Here is a 27,600-nt window from a genome sequence, read left to right as displayed (position 1 = left end):
CTTTATCAAGAAAACAAATAATAAGAGATGCTGAATGGGATGTAGCCAAAAGGCAACACTATTACACTGTCGGTGGTAGTGTAAACTTGTTCAACCACTCTGGAAAACAATATGGTGGTTCTTCAAAAGAGTAATCATAAAGCCTAGCAATTGCATTTACTCAAATGACCAAAAACAAGTCCATACTAAAACTACCAGCACAAATATGTTCAATGCAGCATTAAGGATAGGAACCAACCCAGTTGGTCCTCAATAGATGACTAGATCAAACAAATGTGATATGTATATACAATCGAATTCTATGAGACATTGCCCATTCATAAGGAAATGGGAAGGCCTGGAAAAAAATATTAAATGAAGCAAGCTGGGCCCAAAGAAATGTAGGTTGTGTGGTTTCCCTTATTTGTTATAGCTAGAATATGCCTGTGATGTTCTTAGCAGAGGATCACAATAGCCCAATAGCTAGGAACATATGATCATGTATATGGATGCAGATTTAAATAAACTATATGAATTAGAAACAGATGTTTTTATTATGTTCTGTTTACAGCTTTTTCCTTTTTATTTATTTATTTATTAGTTTTCCTCACCCTTTGTCTTTTATATAAGTTTATCTGATCTGTGGAGAATAAAATGAACCACAGAAGCAGCAGGACAAATGATATACTAATGCAACAATGATACTCACTGCACTATGTTGTAAATGAAAATTACAACTTGTGGGGAGCAGAAACTTGTGGGGGGAAGAAAATGAGGGAGGGGGTAACATTGTTCAAAAAGAAATGTACTCATTACCTTACCTTTTTTCATTACCTTACTTATGTAACTGTAAACCCCCTGTTTATCACCTTTACAAAAAAATTAAGTAAATAAATTCTTTAGTTTTTTTTTCCCATGTGTACTCTCAACTTGCATGGTTATGAATGCAATCCATCATCAATGAATAAAAATATTGACTTTTTAAAATGACATTACTTTTATAATTAAAGGATTTTTAAATCTCAAATGTGTAGAAACTCAGGAATTAGCCTAAGAGAGTCATCTGGGACATGTGCTGTTGTTTTTCTACCATATAAATAGATATAAATGAATAATTTGTGAAGTAATTCATTAAGCATTGACTCTAAAATTGCAAATTTCCCCTCTGACTATGATCCAATGGAATCCATTTTCTAAGTTCTAAAACAAGATGATGAAAATAATCTCCTTTAAATTCTGACATACCACATTACTAGTACTAGATTTGATAGAAAGGCTTACTCAGTGGTCCAGAATAACCTATCTGGAGTAAGACAAAATTTGAGTGCAGTTCTGGCTTCATTATGTATTTGCTGAGTGAATGTAAGAAGTTTCTGGGGGTTGGGAAGGTGGCTCAGTGATAGAGTACTTGCCTTGCATGCATGAGGCCCTTGGTTCAATTCCTTAGCACCACATAAACAGAAAAGGCCGAAGTGGCACTGTGGCTCAAGTGGTAGAGGACTAGCCTTGAGCTAAAGAGCTGAGGGACAGCATGCAGGCCCAGAGTTCAGCCCCACAACTGACAAAAAAAAAAAGTTTCTGGATCTCAGTTGCTGACTGTAATAAGTAAGGTTAGAAAGTCTTCAATATAGAGGAGTCTGTGAATTAAATGCAGAACAAAAGTAAAACACCCAGTAAATGTCAGGTGTTTTATTTATTTTTAACACTGGGGATTAAAGCTCCAGGATTTGTAAGTTATATACACAATACACTTTCACTAGTCTTTAGTTGCCATCGTTATTGTTTCTTGAGACAATATATAAAAAAATGGCTTTTTACCCAGTAAAATGTCTTTCAGCATTTTGTTATCTCCCTTCCCATCCCCAAATTAGGTAAATGTGTATACAAGATGCAGGGTACCAAAATCAAGTACAATGACAACCAGGGGATATACCATAAGGGGAAGGACATACAAAGGAAACAAAAACATCATATAGTATATTAAAAACAATAACAACAACAATAAAGAAAGATATCTTGTGTCCCTATCTTGGGGTTCATTTCCTTAGCATCATCTCATATGGTCATATTACATCTTTCCAATAAAATAAAATTTTAAAAAATGTCTTTCACTAACTTATCACAGACAGGAAGGTTGGTAGATTGTGAGGCCACACTTTACTTGTGTACATGTCATTTTTCTCAAGTGCTAATTTTGATGAAACCTATTAGCTTCTCATGGTGAAGTGCTTAGGGTAAAATATAGACAAAGAAAGAAAAAAAAACAAAGATTTTAAAATCAAAGTTTCACAACATGCACCATTTAATGTTTAGGCAGAACTCTGTTTAATTTTTTCTTTGTTTATTTCTTTGTGTTCTGTGCATACACAGTTGTTTTGGTAACAGATAGATGATGAGTTGGTTGTAATTTTGTGCTTGGGACAGTGCCCGACAAATGTTAACCATGCTGATTTTATTGTCAGATAATGCTATGGCTTAGACTGGTTCGACATATTTCCATAGTTGAAAATATGTTACTAGTTTTGTGTCTGTGCCAGTCCACAGGCTTGAACTCAGGCCTAGAAGCAATCCTTGAGCTTTCTCTCTCAAGACTAGCACTTTATCACTTGAGCCATAGCTCCACTTCCAGCTTTTTTTTGGTAGTTAATTGGAGATAAGAGTCTCCTGGACTTTGATTGGCTTCAAATCCTAGATTTACTGCCCTGGGTCACTGGTGTCTGGCAAAAATATGACTCTCTAAAGTCCATTTTTCTCAGATTAAAATGTGGATAATACACAATTCTAATTTTCATTGTTTTCAGGAGATGTAAACATAATAGTGCATTCAAGTATAAGCACAGAGCTCAATTCATAGTACGGTTTCAACAATAGGTTATTACTATATTTATTATTGTGATTTAAACCACACCCTTTATCTCACATGCCATTGTCTTTTCCTTTGTGGACTTTGGTACAGCTGAACTAATAACATGGTGGGCTATCTGTACACTTGAGGCCCTTTTACAATGGAGATCTTTATTTTTAGCACAGGATTTTTTCTAAGCCTCCCTGTACATTGTGCTCTGTTAAGGCTTTCATCTTACAGAAGAGGAAACAAACACAAGATAGGCAATGTTCCAGAGGCACAGAGATAGAATGACACAGGAGTGACCTGGAATGTGTATAGTCTAGGACCAGGCCTCCTGGATTCTGTTTCTTAGCTTATTGCATTAAAACTGCTCTATATATCCCTTGGTGAAGAGCAGATGCTTTCTGACAATTACCTGTACAATTATAGCAACCAAATATACTCAACTTGGCAAAGTTTTTTTTCTTTTTCTTTTTATTGTGAAAATACTGTACAGAGGGGTTACAATTACATGGGCAAGATAATGATTACATTTCTTATCAAGCATTGTAGCCTCCTCCTTTGTTTCCCCTTCCCATCCCTTCCCATCCTCCCTTCGCCCCTCCCCACCAAATCCTCCCCCCTCACCAAAGTTGTAAAGTTTATTCACATATGCACACAAATACTTTATATTCACCCAAAGCAGTGTTGTAAACATGTGCCAATTCCATAGAGGCAAAAATTTCATCAGTATTGAGATCTGAGACAGTGAAGTACTATAAATATTGAGCTGCATTCCCTTTCTTGGTCAGTAGGCTATATTGTTACTGTATTTGGGTACCATGTAAAAATGAGGACATCAAGTCAAGAGGAACTTCACTAAAACAAAATTTTATTTCTGTTCAAGGGCATGCTCATGACAGGAAGCCAAGTATGCAGTGTTCTAGGTGGTAACACCACCCAGGCTTTTCATCTAACATACTATGCTTCTCCTCACAGTTGGTGAGAGCTTAGGTTCACAATCTTACAGGATTAGGTAGTTTAAAGAAGGTCAAGGGTTTATCTGTCAACTGGTTCTAGTTTACCTGGAAAAAGCAGGAACACATCAGAAAAACAACTCCTGGCTGATAACAGAGGTGGTTTAACCAAAATGGCTTTTTATTCCAAAAGGATTTCACAAAATTAACCACAAGATTAGCCAAAAACTTTTAGACATCTGTGGATTTTTGTGGGACCTAGGTTGTATGATAGTTAAGGAGAGAGTGACCATTCTTTAAATGGCAGTTGTGTTAAACAACCTGTTTCATGGAAAATATTTTAATTCTTACATTACTTACTCATTTATTTATTTACTTGTACTGTTTTGTTCTGGCATACACTAAAACAGCAGCAATCCAACATCTGGATCAATGTCTGTAAGGAAAAGAGGGGGTTTATGGTGAAAGGAGAAATGACATAGCCATAATTTAGAATCCAATCCATTTATTTCATTTCAAATTTCTAGTCAAATAAGTATTCATTCTGGTGAAAGTCAATAAATGTAGATTCACAGCTGAAAAGACTTATTCTTCTTTGCATAGCAATGAAATGCATAGGTTGTAATTAGAGAGTACAGTTATCCCTAATAACTTGGGATTTCCTCATGTTGTAAAGCCATGGAGTCAGTACAAGAAAGCTCTTGGAAATCAAGTCCTAGAGAATAAGCTGAGCCTCAGAGTGAACCAGTTGGTATTTTATGAAGTACCTAAAAGTTGTTTTTGCTGGGCCCATGAGTTAACCAAAACAAGATATGAGCTAATAAACAACTTTCACTTCCCCATTCCCTGATCCATTCCACCTTTTGCTGCTTTGTATCTGGCTCCTTTGATAGGCCTCTCCTGCATATGCTTTACAGTCACCTTTGGCTCAGGAAAAAAGAGAAGTTTATGGAAAAGCACCTGTAACAAAGGTAAACTGCCCCTCAGACAGGAAATGCATTCTTTATATCATCTTGTGGCAAAAGATGAAACTGATCCAAAGGAACACCATCTTCCATGCAACAGTGACTACCCTTTTTCCCATTAAGTGATGAAGTATAACAACTTTTCCAGGACCCTTGCAGAGACAAACTCTGGCATAGGGGTAACCAGACCACATCTGTAACTTGAAATGTTTAATGCTGAAGACAGCTGATGATGACAAAAGATACACTGAAATGTTCTGCTCTCGTTGCCACTACATAATTCATCTCTTCTCTGCCTTTCACCATATCTCTATTTGGCAGATGGGGTGAGCAGCTGGACTTGATAGGTGAAACTCCAGGACTTTGAGCCTGGGATCAAATAACTACAGTTTTAGTATTAAATGTTTAGCTACCAATTTGCAATGATGACATTTCTTACAGTGGTTGCACATTTACTGATGGTCTATTTTCTTCTGGTAAAATGGCCTCCTCGCCTAGCCGCAGTGGCTCACACCTGTAATCTTATGTATTCCAGAGGCTGAGATCTGAGGATCACAGTTTAAAAGCCAGCCTGGACAGAAAAGTCCCTGTGAGACTCTTATTTCTAATTAACCACCCAAAAACCAAAATGGTTCAACGTGGTTGAGTGTTAGCCTTGATCAAAAATGCTCAGAGACACCAGCCAAGCACCAATTTGAAGCTCTTTGACCAACAGAAACAAAACAAAACAAAACAACAACAACAAAACTAAATAAAACCGAAATAAAATGGCCTCCTTAGAAAAACAAACTAAAGCCACATGTCTACAATTGCAGAACACCTAAAAAGGAAGCCTTAAAATATCTACTAGGCCTTGTGGTCTCAACCTTACCCTAGGACCAATCAATCAATCTCACAGAACTTGTGTTTTATTTCATTTTTATATGTTTCTATGAAAAGTAACTTAATATTACTACCACGTATTGTTTGTGGCCCAGAGTTTAAAAAATAGGCACTTGCCAGACAGCAGTGGCTCACTCAGGAGGCCTAAATGTGAAGATCGCAATGCAAAGCCAGCCTGAGCAAGGAAAGTCTGTGAGATTCTTATCTCCAATTAACTACTAGAAAACCCAAAGTGGTGCTCTGGCTCAAGTGATAAGAGTGCTTGCCTTGAGCTGAAGCACTGAGGGACAGCACCCAGGCCCAGGGTTCAAGCCCTGCAACTGACAAGAAAACAAAATTTTTTTAAAGTATTTAGATTAAATAAATTAACATCCCATTTCTACTCAGCTTGGGAGATAGAATATCAACTCTAGTCTGCTCAGATTGAAAGACTATAAACCTGGGTAAAAAAAATAAAACAGCTTGTAGTCCCCAGGGGATGAATTTATGTATTCATGAATCTGCAGGACTTCTCGATATTAGCAATTCACAGAGAAGTTAGGAAAAGCTTCGAACTTTCACCCAAAATTGCTCATGCCTGCCTGTGAGGGTTCATGGGATTCTCATAGAAATAGGGATGAAAATCCAGTCAAGGCTGACTTTGAAGATATTTGGACACTGCTATTTCAAAGCCTCTGCGTTGAACTCAGTACACTCAGTAGAAATGTAATCCTTGCATGGTGATATGATAGGTCACTAAAAAGTGTTAATAAACAGGGAAAGATTACATGGTTTATTTAGTGTGGTAAGTTTACTGTCATGTCACGTATATGACAAAGATCTCTCTCTTTCTCTCTCTCATTAGAACTGTCATTGGGAGGTAGGCAACAAATAGGAATAGACTGTATACTTCATCCATACTTGTAAACTGAGAACTGCTTTAGGGCTTGCCTTGCACACTGAAAAGGAAAACTTGACTATGGAAACAAGGGTTTCAGCTTCAATAAATGTTTCCATTAAATCACCAGAAAGCTGGAGCTACTAATGATGTCAACCTTAGTAGCTTCCTGTCTTGTGTCTGAAATTGACTGAGATGGCTTGGTGCTGAAGTCACAATGAGTGCTGTCTGTAAGCTGGGGCTTATATGTGCTTTATCTCCGCATTCATGTACTGTAGGAGTGAACTCCAGTAAGGAAGTGGGGCCTTTAATAGCTGCTGTCTAGTTGGCTGTGTTTATGTCATTGAGAAATAAAAATGGGAGCCCGCAACCACCCCAACTGAACTCGGACTGCAACAACAACTGACGGACTGCAACAACAACTGACGACCTACAGGGTGAGTACCCATCAGGGGACAGGGAATCCATCAAGGGAGACCAGAGCTGGAGGGAATCCCCAGACCCTGACCTAGACTCCCTACCCCAACACCCGGACCACAGGACCCACTAAAACTGGGAACTGTTCGAGAGCCCCACCAGCCGGTGGAGCACACTCTGCTGGCCAGGCCAGAGCAAGAGCGCCCCGGGAAGGGAGCTTAAATGCTCAAGCCAGGAACAGTGCCCCTGGGTCAAGACTACCAACAGTAGAAGAAATTTGAACTGTGTCCTCCAGGCTGCATAACCAAGGTGGTATACACATTAGCACAGGCCTAACGAGCGTGCTCCAGGCTGGGGCCGGAACCAGGCCAGGGGACCGGCGCCTGAACAAAGCAAAAAGGGTCAGAAGTGGGGCTGTGGCTCAAATGGTAGGGTGCCAGCCCTGAGCTGAAGAGCTGAGGGACAGCACCCAAACCTAGAGTTCAAGCCCACAACCAGCCCAAAACAAACAAAAACACATCAGGAGCCCATAGCAGACTCCAGTATTTGGGAGAGTGCATCCAGAGCATCTGATCTTCCCAAGAGCACCCGCAGGAGCAAACACAAGCAGTCTAGGCTGCTCAACCCTTCCAAAGGCGGGAATTGCTACAGCAGAGAGCTGAGAATCCTAAGTGAATAGCAGCTGGAAATAGGCTCCCAACAGAATCCAGATCAGACACAGACTCTCTCTACCAATAGAGAATCAGCAACCAAGCAAAGACAGACACACCAAAACAAGATTGAAGAGCAGTCTCCTGAACCCCCATGCGAAAATCACAGAGAAAAATCACAAGGTTTACCACTACCCAGGACAGCAAGCTCACCTCAAAAGCCAGCAGCCACGCAGGGGAGAGCCCCAGTGGGAGCAAAGCAGGAATGGAAGACAAAAACTACATCCAAGGGTTGCTGGAGGCAATGACTCAAGAAATAAAGCGAGAAATGGATCAGAAATTGAAAGAGCACAAGGATGAACTATCAAAAGATATACAGGATATCAAACAAAAATTGGATGCAAAAATAGAAGCTGCACAAACCTCAGTAAGAAGTGAGATAAACGCCAAATTAGAGGTAATGCATACTGATATCACCTCATTGAGAGGTGAGATCAGTACTCTGAGAACCAACATTGAATCCATAAAGGGATCCATTTCCATCATGCAAACCACAATAGAAGCCACGGTCAACAGAGTGAATGAAATGGAAGGTAGAGTGTCAGATACAGAAGACAGAATACACCAACTGGACCAAAAAGTGACAGATATGGAAAAATCACTCAAATTAAACCAAAGGGAAATTCAAGAGCAAGCAGATAATGCTAAAAAATTTAACCTTCGCATAATCGGAGTGGACGAAGGTGAGGAATTCCAGAGCAAGGGAATGCAACACCTATTTAACAAGATAGTCAATGAAAATTTTCCCCACCTCAAAAACGACCATCTTAACTACATCACAAAAGCTTATCGAACACCCAACAAGCAAGATCCCAGGAGAAACACTTCTAGGCACATAATAGTAACAATGATGGATCTGAATAATAAGGAAACAATCCTGCATGCAGCAAAAATGAAGAAGGAGCTATACTACAACGGGAAAAAAATTAGAATCACTGCAGATCTCTCCACACAAACAATGAATGCAAGAAAAGCCTGGGAAAGCACCATACGAGCCCTGAGAGCCAATAACTGCCAACCCAGACTGATATACCCGGCAAAGCTAGCATTCACATTCGATGGAGAACTGAAAACTTTTAATAGCAAAGAAAAACTAAATGAATACATAAACATTAAGCCAGCATTACAAAGAATTCTAAGAGGGGGGACACAACCTGAAGAAAGCAACCAGGAACTGGGACCTGCCCCAAACAGGCATTACTCAAAGTCTAACTGAGCAAGCACAGGAGGAAAGGAAAGAAGAAAAACTTAGGAAAACGGAATGGCAGGGACAACAATGCATCTCTCTATACTTTCTCTTAATATAAATGGGCTGAATTCGCCAATTAAAAGAAAACGAACTGAGGACTGGATCAGAAAACAAGACCCATCCATCTGTTGCCTTCAGGAGACCCACCTCGCAGCCAAACATACAAACAAACTCAGAGTGAAGGGGTGGAAAAGGATCTACCAATCAAATTCCCCCAATAAGAAAGCAGGTGTAGCTATCCTGATATCTGACAAAATAAACTTTTCATTAAAATCAGTACAGAAAGACAAGGACGGACATTACATATTAATAAAGGGAACAATCCAAGAGGAGGATATAACCATCATCAACTTATATGCCCCAAATATCGGTGCACCCAGATATGTTAAACAAATGCTCTCAAACTTACAGAATAAAATAGATCCCAATACGATAATACTAGGAGACTTTAACACGCCACTCTCACCAAAGGACAGGTCTACCAACCAGAGGATTGGCAAAGAAGCTACCGAATTAAGTGAGGCCATACTTCAAGCGGAATTAACTGACATCTACCGAGTATTTCACCCTAAAACAACACAGTACACATTCTTCTCAGCAGCTCATGGAACTTTCTCCAAAATAGACCATATCATAGTTCATTCAAGGAACTTAAGCAAATACAAAGGGATCGACATAATCCCCTGTATCCTATCTGACCACAGTGGAATCAAGCTAGCTCTCAATAACAAAGCATACCGCAGAAATTTCTCTAATACATGGAAATTGAACAGCACACTCCTTAACAAGGCCTGGGTAACAGAAGAGATCAGAGAAGAAATAAAGCATTTCCTACAACTCAATGAAAATGAAAACACCTCACAAAGAAACTTGTGGGACACAGCAAAAGCAGTCCTGAGGGGCAAATTTATTGCCCTCAGTGCCCACATCAAGAGAATGGAGACAGACCAAGTAAATAATCTCATGTTGCAACTAAAACAGCTAGAAAAACAAGAAAAAATGGGACCTAAAGCTACTAGACGAAGCCAGATAACCAAATTGAGAGCAGAGATTAACCAATTAGAAAATCAGAAAACCATAACCAAAATAAACCAAACAAAAAGCTGGTTCTTTGAAAAAATAAACAAAATTGATGGCCCGTTGGCAAGATTAATTAAAAAAAGAAGAGAGGAAACCCATATTAATAGGATTAGGGATGCCACGGGAAACATCACAACACGTACCCAAGATATCCAAACAATTCTAACAGACTACTTTCAAAAGCTATACTCTCTAAAGGAAGAAAATCTGGCGGAAATGGATGCATTTTTAGAGAAATACAAGTTACCCAAACTGAGCAAAGAAGAAGTTAACCAATTAAATAAGCCAATATCCTATAATGAGATACAGGAAGCTATCAAAAGTCTTCCAACAAAAAAAAGCCCAGGACCAGATGGATTCACAGCAGAATTCTATAAGACCTTTAAAGAAGAACTAATACCCATACTCCTCAAGCTCTTCAGAGAAACAGAGAAGGAGGGAGCTATCCCAAACTCATTCTACGAAGCCAATATCACACTCATCCCCAAACCAGGCAAAGACCCAACCAAAAAGGAGAATTACAGGCCAATCTCCTTGATGAACACAGATGCAAAGATCCTTAACAAGATTCTAGCTAACAGAATCCAGAAACACATAAAAAAAATAATACACTATGATCAGGTAGGCTTCATCCCAGAGACACAGGGATGGTTTAACATACGTAAGTCAATAAATGTAATCCAGCATATCAACAGAGCCAAGGTCAAGAATCACATGATTATCGCCACAGATGCAGAAAAGGCCTTTGATAAAATTCAACATTCATTCATGCTAAAAGCTCTGGAGAAAATAGGAATAGAAGGAACATTTCTAAAAACAATAAAAGCCATTTATGACAGACCAATAGCCAATATTATACTTAATGGGGAAAAGCTACAACCAATCCTCCTAAAAACAGGAACAAGGCAAGGATGTCCACTGTCTCCACTCCTCTTCAACATAGTCCTAGAACCCTTAGCCAGGGCAATAAGGCAAGAAAAAGACATTAAAGGGATCCGCATAGGGAAAGAAGAAGTGAAACTATCCCTTTTTGCAGACGACATGATACTATACCTCCACGATCCCAAAAACTCCATCCCCAAACTTTTAGAAATCATAAGTCACTTCGGCAAAATAGCAGGATACAAAATAAACCCACAAAAATCAGTTGCCTTCCTATACACTGATAACGCACAGGAAGAGAGGGAAATAAAGGGAGCAACCCCATTCACAATAACCTCCCAAAAAATAAAATATTTAGGAATTAACCTAACCAAAGATGTAAAAGAACTATTTAATGAGAACTATAAAAAGTTAAAGAAAGAAATTGCAGAAGACACTAGGAAATGGAAAGACCTCCCATGCTCCTGGATAGGCCGACTTAATATAGTAAAGATGGTGATACTTCCAAAATTAATATACAAATTCAATGCAATTCCTATTAAAATCCCAATGACGTACATCACTGAAATACAGAAAACAGTCCAAAAATTTATATGGAACAACAAAAGACCTAGAATAGCCAAAACAATTCTAGGGGATAAAGACAATATGGGAGGGCTATCCATGCCGAACTTCAAACTCTACTACAGAGCTATAATCACAAAGACAGCATGGTACTGGCACAAAAACAGACCCGAAGACCAATGGAACAGAATAGAAGATCCAGATATAAATCCACAGGCCTACAGCCAGCTGATATTCGACAAAGGAGCCAAAGACATACAATGGAAGAAACACAGCCTCTTCAACCGCTGGTGCTGGGAAAACTGGGCAGCCACATGCAGAAAACTAAAAGTGGACCCCAGCCTATCACCATGCACCAACATCAACTCAAAATGGATTAAAGACCTTAACATTAAACCTGAATCTCTGAAACTACTGCAGGACAGAGTAGGAGAGACACTTGAACTAATAGGCACAGGAAGGAACTTCCTGAACAGAGTCCCAGGGTCACAACAAGTTGGAGAGAGACTCGACAAATGGGACTACCTTAAAATAAAAAGCTTCTGCACAGCTAAATCTATCGCAACTAAGCTAGAAAGACAACCAACTAATTGGGAAAAAATATTTACCAGCAATATATCAGACAAGGGGTTAACATCCTGTATATACAGGGAACTCAAGAAACTAATCCCTCCCAAACCTAACAAACCAATTACTAAATGGGCAAGGGAACTAAAGAGGGACTTCTCAAATGAAGAAATAAAAATGGCAAAGAAACACATGAGGAAATGTTCATCATCCCTGGTGGTGAAGGAAATGCAAATAAAGACAACCCTGAGATACCACCTTACCCCAGTCAGAATGTCCCACATCCACAAATCAGCCAACGACAAATGCTGGAGGGGATGTGGAGAAAGAGGAACCCTATTACACTGCTGGTGGGAATGTACACTTATACAACCACTTTGGAAAGCAGTCTGGAGGGTCCTTAGAAAGCTAAAGATTGACCTCCCTTACGACCCAGTCATACCACTTCTAGGCATCTACCCTGAACAACAGGAACCAATATACAAGGACACGTGCACCTCCATGTTTATTGCAGCACTGTTCGCAATAGCTAGGATATGGAAACAACCTAGGTGCCCCACCACAGATGAATGGATCCAAAAATTGTGGTATCTATACACAATGGAATATTATGCAGCCATTAGAAATGACAAAATAATGGCATTTGCAGGGAAATGGATGGAGCTAGAAGGAATCATGTTGAGCGAGGTAAGCCAAGAACGAAGAGACAAACGGTACATGGTCTCCCTCATAAGTGGATGCTAAATCCAAAAGGTTAGTGATACGACAAAACTAACAGGACTTAAGAAACAAAGAACTCCCGCTCATCTGGTTGAACCACTACTAAATATCCTCATGCTGCTGATCACAAATATGGTATATAACATGTGAACACTGTTATATATTACAGACTGTGGTAGACAATTTGCTCCAGGGAAGTTAGAATGAACTTGTGACTTTGAAATTATGTAATCATTTAATCACAATCAAAAAAAAAAAAAAAAAAAAAGAACCTCGGGGAAGGGAGGGAGGGAGGGGATGGTAGGGGGAAAACAATGGAGGGGGTAACAATGTTCAAGAGGAAGTGTACTCATAACCTCACTCATGTAACTGTGACCCTCTGTATAGTAGCTTTACAATAAAAAAAAAAAAAAAAAAAAAAAAAAAAAAAAAGAAATAAAAATGGTTCTCATGTGGTTTTAATAATTGAGTTACTATGAAAGAATAAGCCTGACCCGTCTACACCAGCTGGCTTACTGTCCTTCGAGGTGATCCAGGCTTCTTGCCTGCAAGACCAGCCTGATGCCAACCTTCATAAAACTTTCACCAAAGGCCAAACAAGGGGGCCAGCATCACTTGTTGAAGAGGCTGTCTCTCTGCAATTCTATTTTTGGCTCTCATGTTGAAGATTAAGTTGCTATCAGTCTGTGGGTTCGTTTCTGGGTCTTCAGTTCTATTCCATGGCTTTGTAATAGAGTTTGAAGTTTGGTATTGATATTCCTCCAGCACTGTTCTTTCTTGTAAGGATTGTTTGTGCTATTCAGGATCTTCTATTATTCCATATGAATTTTTAGATTGCTTCTTCTATTTCATTAAAGAATGATGTTGGGATATCATGGGTACTGCACTACATTTGTATATAGCCTCTGGCAGTATTCTGTAATCCTAGCTATTCAGGAGACTAAGATCTGAGGATCAAGGTTCGAAGCCAGCCCAAGCAAAAAGACTTCGTGAGACTCTTATCTCTAATTAACAACTCAAAAACTGGAAGCAGAGCTGCAGCTCAAGTGGCACTAGCCTTGATCACAAAGAGGTTCAGGGACTGTGCCCAGGTCCTGAGTTCATGCTCCACAACAACAACAACAAAATATTTTTAAAAATTTAAAAAGCAGGGGGAGGGAAAGAGGAAGAAAAATGGTAGAAGAGGTAACAAGTTAGACAAGAAATGTAATCACTATCTTATTTATGTAACTATAACCTCTCTATATATCATCCTGACATTTTTTAAAATAATATAAAAAAGAATAAAAAAGGAAAGTGAGACAAAAATTCTTTATTAACTTTCAAGAAGCTCTTCTAAGTTCTGATCTGGCACAAAAGGCCCCAAATGATCCTGTTTTCAGTCCAAATCTGAATTCTCCTCTTTAGCTCCCAACTACAGTTGAGAATATTCTCATCTAGCTGATCTCTCTTATCTCACACTTTGACTAAATCCCATCACTTCCTTATCCTGGAAAGGTGCAATCAAGCCACCATTCTGGGTTTAGAAACTTATCTAACTAATCCTCCCCTGAGGATCACCTTTAAGGTCTCATATTTACACTCACATTTTAAGGCAGCACTTTCTCCTTACAGATTGGTTAGTCCCTTTGAGCATATGGTAGTGTATTCCCTTCTGTGGCTTGTCTCTTAAAACAGTTCATGTGAATTGTAACTATAGAGGAATTGCAATCTCTTGCCACTAGAACAGAACTCTATATGAATAGGAACTAGCTGTTTTGATATAATGTAGTGCTTCTATTATTCATTTTAAAACAGCTCTTCTTTATAGTAGTTAAGACTACTTTATATTTACTGTGTGAGAATTTAGATGAAGAAGGTGAAACACCTCGTTTCAAATAGCAATTTATCAAGCAGCACTTATTTCTGGAATTTTGGCCACAGGATGACCTACTGACTCCCAGGGAAGAACTGTTGGGAAAAAAAGCCACCTGAAAACCAGCTCCTTTTGCCAGCCTTAGTGAAATCCCTTTGAGTATTATGCTGTTCAATTCAACTTACAGTTTTCCAAAGGCTTTCCTGAGGGGAGAAAAAGGGAATTGGATCAAAAAATTAGAAGTTTATGTCCTAGAGTCCTGGATAAAGAATTCACCTGAAAAAAAGAGACTAATCTATTGCTAATTCTAAGCTGAGAGCCCTGAATCTAGGACAAAGGACCTGAGAAAGCCAGCCAGCTCTGTAAACACGCTGGAGAGAGTAGGAAGGCAAATGGCTCTCATCTTATCTAGTATTTTCCAAACTGAATTCCAAAGAGATCATGTGACTTGGGTTCCTCAACAGCCCTCCCTTCCACCATGGGTAGCTCCCAAACTGAGGTCCTCTTATCACCAACACTAACTTACAAAATAGGACAAGAGAGATTCCTCAAGATGCCCATTGATCTGACTTTGGGAAGTGATTGACCTGAATTCTGATAGTCTCCTAAAGTCACAAATGACACAAAAGCTGGACTTCTTTATTTTATAGTCAACCTAGTATCCTAGAAACCTATGATCATAGCTGTGCCAAAGAGAACATAGCATAAATAAGTATGGAAGAAATTTAGAAGAGCCTCTTTCCTGGATGGAATAACTTTTACTTTAGAAAAAGAAAATGGTACTATTTGGAATAATACCTTGATAAGTTGACTGGAGAAGAAAAAACAAGCCTGCACCACGGATGTTGGAAGGAACGAAGACTGGAAAATGCCCAGAGGTTCCTTTAGACACTTTGGCCATCTACCTTTTGGCTCAGTGAAAATGCAAAGCCAGAGCAGGAAGGGTGAGAAAAAAGCATTAGGGAAGGGAGAGATGAGAAGTAGAAATTTTTACTCTAAGGAACTCAACCTCTGTAAGGAGGGGAATCTAGGAATAGGCTAAATGGGTGGCTGATTGAAGGAAGTTGAGTGCCATTCTATTTTGAGGGTTTCATGTGGTTCTGATGTGACCTCTGCCTTTGTCTACCCGACGCCACCACAACTCTAACGGAATCTGTTGCACATGCACATGCATTGGACATATGGAAGATTTGTTTTACTTTTTGTTTTATTGTGCCTGAAATATGGAAAAGGGCAATTGTTCACATGGAATAAAGTGTTGCAGAAAAGAAAGAATACATACAGATTGAGTATCCATTATTTGAAATGCTTGGGTCCAGAAATCTTTCGTATATGTATGGTTTTGGGATTTTGGAAAAATTTCACATATATAATGCAATATTTCAGGATAGGATTCAAGTTGAAGAACAAATTCACTTCAATAAAAATATACCTTATACACATAGCCTGTAGATAATTTTAATATAAGATTTTTGGCACACTAGCATTTTGATTTTGACCTATCTCCATGAGATCTTGAGGGCAATTTGCCACTTGTGGCATCAGTTAGACACTAAAAAAAAAATCAGAGTATTTAAAAAAAATCAGGAATACTTAACCTTTTCCACAACACAAGGCACAAAGAATTGTAAATCTGAGAAAACAGTAAAATTGAGCCCAAGGTAACCTTGGTAGGAGGTCAAATGGAAAGTTAAGGAATCCTTAGGCAGAGATCCAAATTCTTCAAGACTTGGAATTCATCTCACTAATTTTACTTTGATTCCAAATACCTGGGACTCTAAGACTGATCTATGTGTTAAAAAGTAAACCAGAATTAATTATGGTGTTATATACATTTACATTTTTGTCCCATTGGACTGTAAGTATAGAAACTATTTAACACATAAAAATAGGGTTTCCAAGACTTGAGAAAGACATGCTGTATTGGTGAGCTTGGATATCATTGTGGAATGATGAAAACCTTAGCAATGGCAAGAAACCCCTGGTGTGATAAAAAATGTCAGCTCAGGAATTCTTTGCTAATGTGCTGATTATAGGAGAATATTTTTAGTAATATGCATAGGACTTTTATCTTTATGTTTGTGCTGATCATAGTTTAGTAGCTCAAAATAAACCTTAAATGAAGTATCTTTTCATAAATGGGACTCAAATTATGTTACTTCTTAATAATAATTAGCAAGTATTTATAGCATACTTACTATCATCCTGGATCTTATAATCCCTTTACACACCTTATCTAAGTCTCAAATAGTCTATTTAAGTTTCTACTTTATGGCTGAATAGTTTGGGGTTGAGTATTGTGAGGCACTTGGCAGAGTGGCCCAGGTATTAGAGGATAGAAGTAAATTTAAACCTAAGTTCATCTTTTCCCAAACTCCATTCACTATTTACTAATTATATCTCAAGACAATTTGAAAATTAAAAAAAACACAAGTACAGTTTGAATAACTTGCCTTAAAAAATGAAATGAGTCTGGGTGCCAATGTAATTCTAGCTACTCAGGAAGCTGAGATTTGAGGATCACAGTTCAAAGCCAGCCTGGGCAGGAAGTCCATGAAATCCTTACATCCAATATACAATTAACCATCAGTAAAACAGAATTGGAGTTGTGGCTGAAAGTGGTAGAGCACTAATCTTGAGTAAAAAAGCTCAGGGACAGTGCCCAGACCCTGAGTCCAAGCCCAAAGACCCAAGGAAGGAAGGAAGGAAGGAAGGAAAAAAAGAAGGAAGGAAGGAAAGAGGAAAAAAGAAGGAAGGAAGGAAAGAAAGAAAGAGAAGGAGAGAAAGAGAGAGAGAAAGAAAGAAAGGAAAGAAAGAAAGAAAGAAGAAAGGAAGGAAGGAAGGAAGAGAAAGAAAGAAAGAAAGAGGAAGAAAGAAAGAAAGAGAGAGAGGGGGCAGAAAGAAGGAGAAGGGAAGGAAGGAGAAGAAAAAAGAAAGAAAGGAGGAAGGAAATCAGGATAATTTCAGAATAGCACCATTGCCCAGTTGTATCTCTTAATGTCCAGGATTGTTGAGAAACTTTTATCAACACAATTTAAAATTAATATACTGAGGAATGAAAACAATTTCAAAACTATTAGGCTTACATATATGTATATGTATTATATATATATATATATATATATATATATATACACAACCATTGACATCATTGTAAAATTACAATCAAGGACTGATTTACATATGTATATATACATACATATATACATATATAATCACATGTATATATACATATACATATACATTATGTGTGTGTATATATATATATATATATATATATATATATATATCCCATAAGATTATATTACTGGATGATGCCTCTGCCATCCTGGTTGTTATGTCAACTATCAGCTCTTCCATATTTATAGAATCATGAAGTCAACTAACTAATTAGTAATCAGAAAACATTTATGTTGTTAAATAGTACATTACCCTACTTTCAATTCTTTTTACTCATCTCTACCTTTTTTGCCACTGGCAAAAAATTTATATCTTTTCATTCCTAAACATGTTCTGTTCTAGTGCTTTAGAATGAGATAATTTTTCATAGTGATTGAAAAGAGGAAAGAAGGATAGGAACAAGAAAGAGGAGTAGGGAGGACAAGGGAGCAAAATATAGCACAATAGACAAATGCTATTAATGTTACACAGTAAAATTAACAAAGTGCTATACTGCCATCTTCTACTCATTAGAAAGTAAAAATTCCAGAGTTATTTGTAGTTTATGATTGGAAAGTAAAAGTTTGTGGAGACTCTAATTCATATTTTCCAGTTTGAATGCTGAATACAACCTTTTACTTGCATGTATCAAGGTACATGTAAATGAAAGGAAACCAGACATATAGATATCCACGGAATACTGCAAAAGATGCTTTGTGCTTTTAAGGCTAAAGGTAAGAACACTAAAGCATCGCCCCAGTGACACTAATCATCACTAAGCTCTGCAGTGTAGACTGGCTCTGGGATTTCCATCCCTACCCTAGGATTTCCAGGAGATAAGACTGCTTCAGCGGAGATGCAATTATAAATCTTAAAACCAAGCTCTTAACAGAATAGCTAAAACTCCTTTCATGAGAGAAATATCCAACTTGGACTGAATACAGATATAAGACAATAAGAGAGATCCCCAAATTCTTAGATGGCTTGTAGATGGAGGTCCTTCTCATTAGCACTCTTTGTTCTCTAAGTCACCATCAGACTTTTCTTGACATCTGTCTTGTAAAAGCCTTGCCAGAATTATGGTACCTGAGCAGGAAACAGTGACTACGACCCATCTTTGATGTCTGACAAAGAGAAGTTTTTTGGGGGGAAGCTGGTCAACTAGAACTACTTGACATTCCTAAACACAGCATCTCACCAAAATCTATTAATTTTAGGAGTACGTTTTTAGCAAATGTTGTATCATACTCATACAAAGAGGTGAAATAAACACTTTAGATTAGTTCTCTGTTCAGGCTTTTCCCCTAAATCATTGTTTTCAGGACTGACAACCAATTAGGAGTCAATTAGAAATAGAAACCACCAGGTTTCTATGGCCTCTGGCCTAAAAATTTAGAAGGAAGAAATGCTTTGTTTGGAGTTGATCAAAACATTATTAGGTAGTTTTAATTATTATAAAGAAAATATTTGTTAAGCATTTTGTGTCTGCCTGTACTTTCCACCCATTTGTTTTAATTAGCTTTTTTTTTATTGTTTCTTTCCATATTTTCTTTCTTCCTTTTTCAATTGTATCACAAGAGTAGTTATTCTTTTTACTCGTATCTTTGTATTTTTGTGAGAAAACAGCTATTCAGCAATGTCTTCTCTCTAATTTCTGGGATGACATCTGAATAACAAATTTTGTAAGTGTTCTAAATAGATAAGCATTATAGTTTATCTAAGATATATTTATGGTCACTTGAGTAAGAAGCATGAAAGCAAGAATCTCTGTATCTGAAATAAATACCCAAGGGGGAGGGATTAAGAACTCTTTCTCATCTCTAGGTGTCCTATGCAGCTAGTTCATATGAAACTTCCTCAAGAAGAGAAACTTCAAAAATATCTTAAAGGAGGATAAGGAGTTCTGGAGATGAAATCTTTTGCCAATTTACATAGGATTATGAGGGGAAGTTTTTTTTTCAAGAAGTGATGATTGAACAAATACTTGAAAGCTGAGAAGGAGCCAGTCATAAGACAATAGGGTAAGGACACAGGTGGAGGAAAACCAAGAGAGAGGCACTGAGACTCGTGATATTTCCACACCTCTAGGAACTGCAAGAGGGTGAGAACCACCCTAGTTGGGAGTGGTAGAAAAGAAGGATCATAAGGTGTTTTCAGAGCCTTTCCAGGACACCAGCTATTGTAGAACTGTGTAGGCCACTGCAGGGAATTTGACTTTGCTATGAGTGACATGTGTGACCCGTTCCATTATTTTTCATGCAAAAATAACTTATCTAACTTCTATTTTAAGAGAGTCACTGGCTTCTGTGTTGTAGGACAGCAAGGTCAGTGTAAGGTTCACCAAAAGGAAACCGTCACACGATTCAGGCAGAAAAGAGTTTATTTTGGGGGGTGAGCAAACTGCCAGCTCCCCATGAGATGGAGGTGCACTGAGACAGAGGGGAAGAAAAAAGAGAAAAAGAGAAAGGGACTTGTGTTGAGTGTGTGATTATATAGGGAAAAGTGGGAGGTGGGACCACAGCTGATGCAGAACTAATCTCAAAGGCTGGGGAATCTTTCACTGTCCAAAGGAAGTGTGACTAGGGCGGTTCAGGAAATTATGTCAGCTGATGAGGAAGTAACCTCAGAGTTAGGGGTCCTTTGCTGACTCACAGTCAGGTGATTACTGGTTTCAGGCAGGTGAAGAGGAAGGGAGGAAGGCTGTTTTCCCAGGCAGACATAACAGACAGGAGGGTTTCTTGGTGGAGGATGGATTGAAATAGGGATACAGAATCTAGCTGGTGCCATCTTGGCCATGTGGTGGATCATAGGACATTTGTGTTTAATTGGTGTCATCTTGTCTTCGTGGTGGAAGAAGGTGAAGTCTCACCTGCCAGGTGATGTGTGTGCTTGAATTCTGTGAGGCAGGGTTGGAGACTTGGATGATAGCTTACTAGACTTGTCAGTCCTGTGCCTTGAACTTCGGAGACTCTTCCCCTGACCCTGACACTATTGAGGCCCAGACCAGCTCAGTCACCATTACATTCTGCCTCATGTTCCTGTCTTGTCTTCTGGCTCTCCGTTGGTCAACATGGTGTGCAACTTCAGCTCTCCATTGGACTTGATCTGGTTTAATGGTATTATTCTACTGCTCTTTCATTCCTCTCTGGCTCTCATGGCTCAGTTTTTTAACAGTGTTAAGTGTATTCGTGGGGCTTCAGGCCTTTGTTACAGGAGTTCACCTGAATTTGCTGGCTTTCCAATCAAAATTCCAAACTTGACCTCTCAAAATGTGGTTCCTCTATTTCTCATGATTGAGTTACCTTACAACAGGATGAAGGCTTCCCTCAGTTTCCCAATTTTCATATGAAGTCACATGTCCTTAAGAGCAACTCATGACCAATAAAACAGCATTTCAAGGTGTTTTACAGAAAGGACAGTTTCACAAAGTAGAAGTTTCAATAAAAATTTAAAGTAAGGAGAAGAGAAACATTACCTGTTTCCCAAGCAGGAAATGGGAGTTAAAGATACAAAATAGCTGTTCTTATGTACAGTTTTAATATTTTTTGAGCTGTGGGAATAAGTGTCTGTCTAGCAACTCCAAATTCTTACATAATGGTTTGAGGTGAGTGAGTAAAATGGGTGAGGCCTGCCCAAATGCCTAGTATCTTTTGACCTAAAAACCTTTCATTTTTTCAGTCACTCATTACCCATTCCAAATTAGTCCCCAGTTTACTATCATCTCAAAGGAGATGGCAGGTTTACATAGCTCCTGCTGTGTCTCCTAATCTGACATTCTTACATTAAAAGGGAGGCTTGGTATGTTAGGAGTTTATGGTGTTTTCAGTTCCTGGTTTTAACTTGTGAGTCTGGCCTTATTGGTATTTGTTAAAAGTAATGTGATTATCCTGTCTCTCATCTACCTCCTGCCTCAGACATATTCTAGTCAAAGGTTTTTGTGAAAGTCTAACTGAGAGCTAATAAGCTTGGAACCAAGGACAATAAAGTGAAAAATGTTTACAATTTAGATACATATTTAAAACAAACCCAAAAGAAAACTGATGATTGGATATAGGGTAGTAAGAATATGAAAAGTAGATTGAATGTCTAAATCTTTTTTAAAGGCTTTTATAATTTAATTTGTTTTCCAAATTAACACAACTAAGTCTATGGTTCTGGACACAAAGTCTGTGGTAGTAATTGTCTTTTTATCCATACCCTTAGTTTACTAAATATGTCCTGAAACATTTTGTGGAAAAATCAAAGAAAATATCATAGTTCTTGCAGCTACTCTTTATAGAGTTTCATCTCAAACAACACACTAATGCAACAAATTGGTAAAATTCAACTTGTCAATAGTACAATTGCAATTTTTCTTTTTAATGGATTACTCTTCTCAGTTTACATTTGTGTTAGTAATTCTGAGTAATTCATTAACATTTCTGTCTCAAATTTCATACTCCTACAAATCTCTGAAGCTATGGATACATGGTTGTGAAAAGATAACCACAAAAATGCAAATTCAGTGGCTGGGAAAGTGGCTCAGTGGTAGAGTGCTTGCCTTGCACACATGAGGCCCTGGGTTCAATTCCTCAACACCACATAAGCAAAAAGAAAAAAGCCGGAAGTGGCGTTGTGGCTCAAGTGGTAGAGTGCTAGCCTTGAGCTGAAGAGCTGAGGGACAGTGCCCAGGCCCAGAGCTCAGGCCCTACAACCAGACCCGCCCCCCAAAAAAAAAAAAAAAGTGGAAATTCAATAAATACAAGCAGCAAGACAACAACCTAAAGGTATACTTGCTTTGATAAATTGTCCCCAGCTACTAAATAAGTATCTGCAAAGACACAAAGGTCACTGGCCACTAACTGACTGGTTCCAATTTTGAGGCATAGGTGAACTTTGAAGAATATACAGTAGGAGAGTAAAAGGATTTCTGTAAGAATCATGATAACTAATTTCAATATCATAATACATTTCAAATTTGTGACATGTTTGTGCCCCGTCAAACCACTAATGTTTCCTATAGTCTACTTAAAGGGACTGGGGAAACACAGTTTCTTGACTTTGTATTTTGAGGTAATTTTTAGATTTCTAGAATAATTATAAAAATAATGCAAAGAGCTACTTGTCATTTATAGCATCTTCTGAGGCTGAAAACCTACAGAACCTTAGTATAATTACCAAGAAATGTAATGCTTTAAACTAAACTGCTTTAATTCATTGGCTTTATTAGTACTCGCCAGCATTTTTCACTAATACTCTATTTTCATCACAAAATCTAATCTAGCCTGCTTAGTTATCCTGTCTACTTAGCTTACCTAATCTGCCACCATTCCTCTGTCTTTCCTTGTATTTCATTAATTATGGCCTTGAGCCTTTCAAATATTAACTATTCCAGTTAAAGTTTGGAACCAAGTCTTCCAACAAAATGGCTCTCGTAAATAGTCTGGTGTAGTAATACTAATATCATATAAAACATATTTCAAATTACAATGAGAAAAAAAACAAAGAAGGGCATTTCATATTAATAAAGTGAACTCTCCATTAGGTTTCTGTCTGATGTGGGTACCTGGTCTTGATTATTTTCTTCAGGCTATATTCCTCCATTTAGTACTTTTTGTAGTCCTGGCTTCTTGTTCATGAATTCATTCAATTTTTCTTTATTATTAAAAATGTTAGTTTCTCCATCAAACGTGAATGCTAGTTTCACTGGCCAACAGTCTTTGTTGGCAGTCACTGGTTTTCAGAGTTGGATAGTACTTTTCCAGGCTCTCCTTGTGTTCATGGTTTGTATGGTCCGCAGTAATACTAATTTTCATTCCATTGTAGTTTAGCTCCTTCTCTGATTTTACAGCATTTAAAATTACCACTTTACAATTCAGGTCTAGTGTCTTTACTACAATGTGTCTAGAAGTGTTTCATCTAGGATGTTGTGTTCTAGGTGTTCTGTATGCTTCTGTTATGTGGGTGAGGTTTTCTCTCTTGAGATTGGGGAAATTTTGTGTAATAATCTCATTGAATAAGAGTTGCATCTCTCTATTCTGGTTTTCCTCTTCTTCATCAATCCCAATTATATGAAAACTAGACTTGTTGGCATTGTCTGCCAGTTCTTGGACTTTCCTTTGGTAATTTGAGTGCTTTTTTCATATCTATGACTTTCTTCTCCAGCTCCTCTGTTTTATCTTCAATTTCTGATCTTGTATTTTCCATCTCATTCGTTCTCTTTTCTATGGTTTCCATTGTGGTTTGCATTGTGGAAATTGATTGATTTATGGTTTCTATATGGGTTCTCAAAGTATTAATTTCATCTTTTAAGGAGGTTTGTATTATGTTTATTCTTGACTGTGTCTCTTTTTTTTAGGTATTGGAATTCCTTTGATATTTCTTCTTTGAACTCTTGAAATTGCTCTTGTAATTCTCTTTTTATTATTTTGGGCAATTCTGCCATCATTTCTTTATTTAATCTTTTGTTCTCCATTTCTTCTTTGCTCTCACTGGAGTTCTTTCCTGGGTTGCTGATGGAGTATGGGTGTGTTTTGCTGTACTGGTGGCCTAGGCTGCTTAGGATCCTGGTTGGGGTGCACTTGCTTTTCAGTTCCAGGTGGAATGTGGACACTCCTCCAGCTGCTGAAGCTTACCCACGATTCCAGCTCCACTTAGCCAAAGACCGGCAGCAGAGGCTGCTGGATCCCCCACCCGGGACACACAGGTGGGGCTGCTGGAGCTTTCGCACAGTTACAGGTGGAGCTTGCTTCACAGGCTGCTGGAGCCTGCGTGCAGTTCCCCTGCCAGCAGTGGTGGGCGTCCACCGTAGGCTACTCACTGATCCTGGAACTGGTTAGAGGCTGTCCAGCGGTGCCGTGGCAAATCTCTGTATCAATGTGCAGTAGATCACTGGTTGCCACTGCACTCTGTTGTGATGATTGTGGGCTGAGCAGTGCGGTGGTAGGAGCTCTGGTTCTGGGTTTCATGGAACCTCATCTCTGGTCTCTTTCTTGTCTACACTGTCTGGGCCCTGTGCTGTGGGACTTTTCTGCATTTGGGTTCTACAGTCTGCTTGTTGTGCTCTGAGGTCCCAGGCAGCTGCGGGCTGGGCTGCTTTGGGGACTTATTGGTGCAGAGCTGGAGATGGATGGGGGAGGGGTTTTCACGTTTTTCTGTCTTTGTGAAAGTTTTGAGGTTTTTTTTCTTTTCTTTTTTAAGTTTCTGTATTTCTCTATTTGTTAGTCTTTATGCTTTTGTCAATCTCTTGGGGGAACTGCATGTTGGAACCCAAATTCTCTATTTAGTTGGAGAGAGCTGTGGTGTTTCCCTACTGGTTCATCGCCACCTTATATCCTCTCTAGAATATGCCTAAATCTTGATCTTTTGGTAACGGAAGAGCCAATGTTTGAAACAAAATGCAAATTACCACGATTATAGAATAACAGATATAGAGTACAAGCTCTAGATTCTGTGTGGTTCTTCCCCTTTTTGTCTACAGATATGAAAAACAAAGCCCAGGAAGTCAAGCCCAATTTCTTTTAGTCCTTTATGCATCTTTCATTCCTTTCTTAATAAATAAATAAGTAAATGTGCATACCATAACATACACAAATCATATCATGAAGCCATGTCCACTACATGCTCACATATGACATCAGCAATAGCCATGAGAATCAGTTCAAGAATATAGACAGTGCTTCAGAGACCGTCTAATGCAGCCTGCTAGTGAAGATAATCATTCCAAAGTATTATGCTCTCTCTAGTCTTTAAAAATCATTTGATTGGCCAGGTGCCAATGATTCAGGCCTGTAATCCTAGCTACTCAGGAGCCTGAGATCTGAGGATATCTGTTTGAAGCCAGCCTGAGCAGGAAAGTCCATGAAACACTTACCTCCAATTAAGCACCAAAAAGCCAAAAGTGGAGCTGTGGCTCAAGTAGTGGAATGTCAGTTTGGGGTTCAAGCTCCAGTAATTATGTTTGAAACATTAAGTTCTATGCATACCTTAAACTCTACTGTCTTTATTTTTATGTATGTAGATGCATTATTTAGAAGTCTTTTTCTTAACATTTTTATCCCTAAAAGTATCTAAATTGTCATTGTGTGCTCACATTTGATTTCATAGTCTTCTGTGTTTGATATGATTCTTTTATGAAAAAGTATGCACTTAGTAGTATATGTCATGAATTTGCTGTTTTGGATACTTATTTTTACATGCTTTTATTTATCTTGTCTGATCCATCAAGGACAAATCCAGGTAGAAACAGTTTTATAGTGCATGTTAGATTTAGTTACAGATACCTATGTAGGCTAAATAATTTATACAGTGCTTTGCAGCAAATTAAGCAGCCACAATGGTAAGTTCTTTTTTGCAAGCCCCTTGGTCTTTAGCTATTTCTTGCTGCCTCCTGTGGCTTAATGAAAAAATTCAGCCATTGTTGGTTTCACTCCTCAGAGTAAGTTTTCATAGAAATATACTGGGTTAGTTCTAGCCACTATTTTCTGGACTAGTGCCACAAGCAAAGTTTATTCCAACTATCACACCAAGTTTTGATTTATAATTTTTGCTATTTTCAGATACCATAATTGTTTGAAAATTGTCTGGAGAATAAAAATAAAATAAAGCAAACAATAAAACAAATGCATATAAAGAAAATAAAATATTTTATTTCTTTCCTTCACAAGATCTTTAAGGTAATTTCAGTCAGAATTGAAAATTAAGGGCAATGAAGAGGCTGTTCTAAGGTCTTGGAGTCAGCTTGCCCAATAATTCCCCACTCTGTTTCCCTACCTGTTGACAAAAATCTCTTAAGTTTCCATTTTCTGCAGGTTGTACTGTTTTCCCGGTGTGAGGTACAAATTCCCACCCCAGTTACAAAAGTCTCATTACACTCCTTTTCAGAACAAGATCTTTCCCCCAATTCCTATAGACCACATAACACCTCCTCTTTGGAACTAAGTTCCACCTCAAATCCCCATGGTCCATGTAAACATGACCCATGTGATTGCTCCCTACCACATAATGTGACCCATGTGACTGCCCCATAAATTTTGTTTAAATTCTACCCATAACTGTCCACTTCTGCTGTTTCCATTCCTGTTTAAATCAGCCCAGCAGGTCTGTCCCTCAATAAACCTTGAGCCCATATCGGTCACTTGCCTCTCATTTCTTATAGTTGTAATTCTTATACAGATCAATAGAGAATGCACCAACCTGTTTCTCCTACTACATACAAGTAAAAATCTAAACAGAGTGCCTTAGTTTTTTCCAACTTGCACTCAAAGACATATAGGTACAAAGGGTGGACCAAAGCAACTTCAAAAAACATTTTCTCTTCATTGTGCTAGCAGAGGAACAGCGAGTATTAACAGGGCACAGGACATTAAGGAAAGTCTATAATGTTGTTAGGTTCTCTCTGAACCTTACCTGCCAGCGATCTTCCGTGACACAAAGGCAGTCACAACTGGAAAGAATCCTATAAGTCTAGGTGATGAGAACCTGTGCTATCAAAGTTGCAGGGGAGTATTCAGCTGTAAGGTCTGCTTCTCCTGCCCTTGCCCTCTTCCTATTTGATCCCAGGGGTGGATATAGTCACAAAGAAAAATAGCCACACTGAGAAATTAGGTTTTTCATTTGTTGTTTAAAGATCAACTCTAGGATCCCTTTTGTTCAGAAAATAATGTCAGAAAAGTTAGAAAGGGAAGCTATTTTAAGAAAATAATTCCATAAAATTGTTTACAAACTTCTTAGCCCATCCCAAATATGGACGTTTCTGGAACTAAACCTCACGCCCAACGCTTCCACAAATAAACTCAAACACAGACTGCCATCCAAATCCCAGACTGATTATTTATTGGCAGCTTCAGGAACTTCTGAGTGAAAATAATGAGTTTGGATTCACAGCCCTTGAGTTTTCAGGAAGCTGTCTA

At 38.4% G+C, this 27,600-nt stretch overlaps 1 pseudogene; it reads left to right on the top strand.

Moving 5' to 3' along the window:
• LOC122112362 overlaps positions 1 to 24,528 on the top strand; it is an 88,859-nt pseudogene extending 64,331 nt beyond the window's left edge.
• Positions 24,529 to 27,600: the final 3,072 nt, after the last annotated feature.

The sequence above is a fragment of the Dipodomys spectabilis genome, unplaced genomic scaffold, assembly GCF_019054845.1.
Source record: "Dipodomys spectabilis isolate Male_0828 unplaced genomic scaffold, ASM1905484v1 ptg000094l, whole genome shotgun sequence".
Classification (NCBI taxonomy): domain Eukaryota; kingdom Metazoa; phylum Chordata; class Mammalia; order Rodentia; family Heteromyidae; genus Dipodomys; species Dipodomys spectabilis.
Note: the sequence above shows the minus strand (reverse complement) of the source record. Positions and strands in the feature narration are given on the sequence as shown.